Source organism: Mirounga angustirostris, unplaced genomic scaffold (genome assembly GCF_029215605.1).
Source record: "Mirounga angustirostris isolate CCGP_5_RB_7025 unplaced genomic scaffold, mMirAng1.0.hap1 SCAF_4, whole genome shotgun sequence".
NCBI lineage: Eukaryota > Metazoa > Chordata > Mammalia > Carnivora > Phocidae > Mirounga > Mirounga angustirostris.
In genome coordinates, this window is record NW_026991712.1 from 55,693,908 (window position 1) to 55,700,055 (window position 6,148).

Sequence of the window (6,148 nt, forward strand, 5' to 3'; positions counted from 1 at the left end):
CAAGTCTTTAATCCATCTCCAGGTAATTTTTGTGTATGGCATAAGATGGTAATTCCATTTCATTGTTTTGCCTATGGCTGGCTGTCCAATTTCCCAGCACCATTTGTTGAAGAGACTTTCCTTTCCCCATTGTATGTTCTTGGCTCCTTTACTCTAAATTAATTGACCACACATAAGTGGGTTTATCTCTGGCTTTCTATTCTTTTCCATTGATCTCCATGTCTGTTTTTATTCCAATACCATACTGTTTTGATCACTATAGCATTTTAGTGTAGTTTGAAATTGGAAGTGTGATGCCTTCAGCTTTGTTCTTTTTCAAGATTGCTTTGACTTTATAGGGTCTTTTGTGGTTTCATACAATTTTTAGGATTGTTTGTTTTATTTCTATAAAAGAAATGCCCTTAGAATTTTGAAACAGATTATACTGAATCTGTAGATCACTTTGGGTAGTATAGATATTTTAATAATATCTAATCCATGAGCATATAATATCTTTCCATTGATTTGTGTCTTCTTCAATGTCTTCGATCAGTGTCTCAGAGTTTTCAGTGCACAGGTTTTTGCCTCCTTGGTTAAGTTTGTTCCTAGATCTTTTATACTTTTTGATACAATTGTAAACCAAATTGTTTTTTTTAATTCATCTTTCTCATAGTTCATTATTAGTATTACAGAAGCACAACATATTTTTATATTGATTTTGCATCCTACAACTTTACTGAATTTGTTTATTAGTTCTAACAGTTTTATTAGTTTTATGGTAGAATCTTTAGGGCTTCATATATGAGATATCATCTCATCTGCAAATAGTGACCGTTTTATTTTTTCCTTTCTGATTTGGATAACATATTTTTCTTGCCTAAACTGTTTGACCTGAGCTCAGATCTGGCCCTGGTGTCCACACCATGTTGGATCCAAGGTCTGACCGGCTTCTGCAGAGCCAATGCCATCCCAGGCCCTGTAAGCAGTGCATTCCTCACGGTCCCCTCCATATGGCACCATGGTTGCTACCTACTCTGAGTCTGAGGAAGTGAGTGAGCTTGTGGGCAATACGGGTTTCTCACTAGACCAGATCCAGTGGCTCAAGTGGAGATTTAAGCAGCTAAGTGGAGACCAGCCCACTATTCCTAAAGAGGACCTCAACAAAGTCCCTGACCTGGAACTCAATCAGATTCTATTCAAAATCCACCATGACTTCTTGAGCAACAGGAACCTTGGCAAAAGGTCTATCTGCCTGGCTCACAAGATCAACTTTGAGCACTTCTGACCCATCATGTCATACTCTGACCTGTCCATACAACCAAGGAGAAAGAGCAGGTATAGCAATGCTAGAAAGAAAAGCTGAGATTTCTGTTTTACACGTATGCAATGTCCACATCACCCCAGAATAATATGAAAATGTGGCCAAAGAGATCTTGAGAAATTGCCACAAGGAGAAGGATTCTGCTCACTGCATTGCAGATAGGGCCATGGTGGTGGTGGACAGCATCTGCATGGGGTGGATGGAGCATGATCAAGTGTAAGAAGGAGTCACCTTCAATGACTTCCTGAAGATCCTGAAGTGGATAGACATCAAAAACAAGATGCACATCTGCTACATTAACACAGAAACCATTGCTCTTTGTTACTGACCCACCACCTCCCCAACAGAGAAATTGTACTTTGCCCCAGGGAAGCCTCCCCAGATGCATGGAGCAGCTGAGGCCCATTAGGCATCTTTTTGCTACAGCTCTGAAAGTTTTCTTGTTGATATGTTCTTGTTTTATTACATATTGGGTTTGTTTGTTGGAGGTGGGGAAGGGGGGGAGGGAGACAGATAATTTTTCTTTTAGTTTAGAGGTTCTTGGCCCATGATAAACCAAATTCGGACCTAACAGGTTGGACTGCATATTTTCCAGAGATTCTAGACTTTGAGTAGGATACAGTAACTGGATAGAACATTGAGGTTGACTCCTTGTGAGAGAGGCAAGTGTATTCAGCGCATGAAAAAAAGGTTGCAAATGGATATTTAAGAGCAGTAAAGTATAGACTGTAGCAAAGCCTACTATTTGCCCCTAATACTTAAGCATTTTCTTCTATATCAATTGAAAAAAATGTTAGTTAAGCAAATGGCTCCCCATAGAGAGACTATATTTCTCAAGATTATCTACAGCTAAGTGTGGTTATGTGTCTAAACTTCTGTTTCATAGCATATGGGCAGAAGTTACATGTACAGTTTCTAGTCAGTGCCCTTAACACGAATAACCATGTCTTTCTATTTCTTCTTTCTGTAGTTGGAATGGGGATAAAATGGCAAAGACTGGAATAAGCTTTTCAGACCAGAAAATGGAAGCTAGATATTGAGGGTGATTAGCAACAAGGTAGATTAAGTCTGGGCTTCCAATGACTTCATGGAGAAAAGCCTTAAAAACAGAGAAACTTCTACATGAATAAAATCAAATAAAATAAATGAGCAGTAAACTTTCATAATGTTTAAGCTCTTGTGAACTATGGCTATTTGTCTCAATAGCAAAACCAACATCCTAACTAATGCCATCAGATTTTGGAGATTAAATTGGTTTACTATTCGGCAGGTAATTTATTTAAAAAATAATATCTATGATAAAGAAAAAAAGTCTTCAAATATATGGGCAAGAAAAAAAATGTCCACAAAGTGAATACAACCAGTCTGGCTTAAAAACCAGATCGTTATGGGAATATCTTCCTAATGTTTTCCTCCCCAAAGGCTGATTCAAAAATTTTATAACCAGAAAAATTTTTTGTATATGAAAGAACTAAAAATCATTCTCAGCTGGGAAAGGACTAGAAAGGCCATATTACCCATACTATTCTACCAATAGTTCTTTTTTTTATTAAAAGTATACTTACCATATATGAATATGAATTGCATCATCCTCATTATATGTCAAAGTCTTAACCTCCAGTACCTGAGAATGTGATCTTATTTGGAAATGGGATCATCACAGGTATAGTTAATTAAGACAAGGTCATAGTGGAGTAGTGCAGACTCCTAATCCGGATATGACTGAGGTCCTTATGAAAAGGGGAAATTTGGACACAAAACACACATACAGGGAGAACACCATATGAAAATGAGGGCATAGATTGGAGCAATACATCAGAAACCAAAGAATACCAGAATGTCAGCAGATAACCAGAAGTTGGGAGAAAGATACAAAACCAATCCTTCACAGCTCTCAGAAGAAACCAACCCAGACAGCACCTTAATCTCAAACTCTTATCCTCCAGAACTATAAAGCAATACATTTCTGTTCTTTAAGACACCCAGTTTGTGGTACTTTGTTACAGCAGTCCTAGCAAACCAACACATTTATTCAATTGACATAGTAAGAAAATAAAGAACTAATGAATGGAAAATCCATCATATTAAAGGACTAATTGTGGGTATTGAAACTGGTTAAACTTGGAAATATTCTCTAAAATGATTATTGAAAATATGGTTACAGAACAGAATGCAAATGTCAAAATGCTATCTCAAAAGAGAAGTAATAATGTTAAGATAAAATATGCATGCCTGCACATGAATGATAACTCAAATACCTTTATTAACTCCAATTTGAAATGTTTGCCCTTAACTCAGAAATCTTCCTCCATAAATATATGAAAACAGAATTGTAAATATTTCTTTCACGAAACATGAGTGTATCAGTACACAAAACTGAAACAGCATTTACTCAGTAATAAAGCTTATGGTCACTGGAAGTGCACTTTGATTCTTAAAAAAACTGAGAAATTAATAAGTTGGACATGCGACCTTTATGATCTTTGGTTCTACTTCAGAACTTTAAATGCAAAGCCTTAAAATTTAAATGTTGTGCTTTGAAATTATTTTTAAAGGGTAATGTATAACTGAAAGCACAAGCATTTTATTCATACTTGATTTATACAGCAGGTTTAATATTTATTCAACAAAACATTGCATCTAATAATGAGTACACTTGATGCTTTTAAAAGCTTACCAAATACCACCTAATTTTTTTTTTAAAGGTGTTGGAATTCAACTCCAGTATTTAGCTCATTCCATACTATGTGTCTCTCTGCTTAAAATAGGCTTTATTTGAACTGAAAAAAACAAAAACATTTTGTGAACTTTATACAAATATTTCATTTCATGTATATATTTATTATAAAAACAGAGTAGTTAAATTATTTCCTCTCACCTATTTCTTTCCTTTTCATGAAGCAATTTATTTATTTGTTTATTTTGTTCAGTTTGTGCTTCAACTCTGGGTTTTGTTTCCTTGAAATTCTTTCAAATGTAAGTAGATTCTCCTGGGGGTCCCAAGTGACAGAGTAACTTATTTCTGCAGTAGCAATATTTTGTTATTCTACTAAGCTCATGCAGTAACCTGAAACTGTTCAACTGAGTCTGCTCTAAATATAAGTCCTGCCTAACTTTTAACTTTTTATAAGCCTAAAAGGTTTAGATTTTTTTTTCCCTTTTGTAGTCTCTCAGGAATTCTAAAAACGAAAACTTACAATCACTTTAAACAAAAAGCTTGGCAGGGTTTTCACAATGTTGGTAAAACAAAATTTTAAAGTATAGTCTTTGCAAGTTTTGCTCAAGACCAGGTGGCAGCATAAAATAAATTAAAAAAAAAGATATTTAACTAATGAATCATCATTGTCACTTCCAAAAGGATTTTATAACTTCAGTTAATAAAAGATTTAGTTGTGGTCATGTGAATGTTCGTTTTCTAAAGATATGTTACTATACAGGTAACATTTATTTGGGAATGGTGATGAAGTAACCTGGTCACACTTTTGTTCCTATGGTGATCATTCTTATTTAATGAACATAATAATAAACCATGTTTTAGGGATCATTAAATTTTAAGTGTGAAAGCAATGAAGTTACTGTCTGTATGGAGGGAAGATTTTGTTTTTAAATGAAGACTTCTTTTTTAAAAGTGATTTTTTTTCTTTTCTAAAAGAAATAGCTTTATTTCATATAACATGCAATTGAATTTTCTGGAAGACCCTCACCCCCATTATGAATTTTATTACTCCATTCTGTAGTTCCAAGAGGTACTTGTTTGAATTGCAAAGTTATTGCCCTAATTTATAACTTTTTTAGTAATGAGTATGTTGACTGGGTCAATGATCAGGGTTAATATCCCCCTTATACTGAAAGAAAATTGAGAGACAGGATATTCATATTCTGGCTGTTAATTAGAATTATGTAAGTTTTTCATATTTATATCACTCATCCTTTTGTTTGTATCATTTTGTTTTATTTTAGTTATAGTTAATTTGTTAATAACTTTAGTTCCATTTATTCACTAAAGGCTAGGCTTATGTTTTCCAGTATGAAAAACCATTTAGATCCATTCAAAGACTTTAGAATCATTAATTATTTGATTTGAGATAAAAAATAGTTGTTTAATTTAAAACTCGTATTTCTATTCTTTTGTGCCTATAAAAATTGTCGAAGTAAATTCTCAAAATATGAATGATGCCCAAAGTTTTATTTTGAATATATTTATTTTAAATGCATAGAAAAAATATATATTATACAGAAATAGAAAATGTTAATGAATAAGAGAAAAAGAAATCAATATGAGTGAATATACATTTTTAAAAAATGTTCTGATATGACAAAACCACTAGCAATATTTTGATATATAAGTTTCATTTTTTTGGCTTCCTGTAACATACAAAAAAACTCCTCAAAACTTCCTATTGACTGTGTAGTTCATTGTACTTGTATAAAATAGAGGTAATTTTACATGTTCATGACTAATAACCCACTTAAAAATTAAAATTCAGTTGATTTTGAATGCTTATTTTTAATCTCATTTCTAATATTAAAAGATACATATATATTTATATATATATTCATCTGTAAATGGACAAGTGCTTAATTCTTCTGTACTGCAATGCATTTTTTAGGTTCTTGGGCATTCCCATGCAAATGCACAGGCCCAGATGAACTTAAATTAATGGAATTTCAGAAAACTCAAACACTTTAAGATGAGTTTTCTCCTGTATATTTTCACATCCTCAGCAATTATTTACTTATATTATTTTATAATTATGAGCATTTTGTGAGAGAGGACTGTTATTAAGAATTCATCTGTTCTTAATTTACTCCTTACCTAAAGCTACAGCACAGTGTTCTATTTGTAAT

General features: G+C 33.3%; 1 pseudogene; it reads left to right on the plus strand.

Annotated features, from left to right (window-relative positions):
• The first annotated feature begins 997 nt into the window (after window positions 1-997).
• On the plus strand, window positions 998-1,628 carry LOC123860530 (calcineurin B homologous protein 3-like; annotated as a pseudogene).
• The last annotated feature ends 4,520 nt before the right edge of the window (window positions 1,629-6,148 follow it).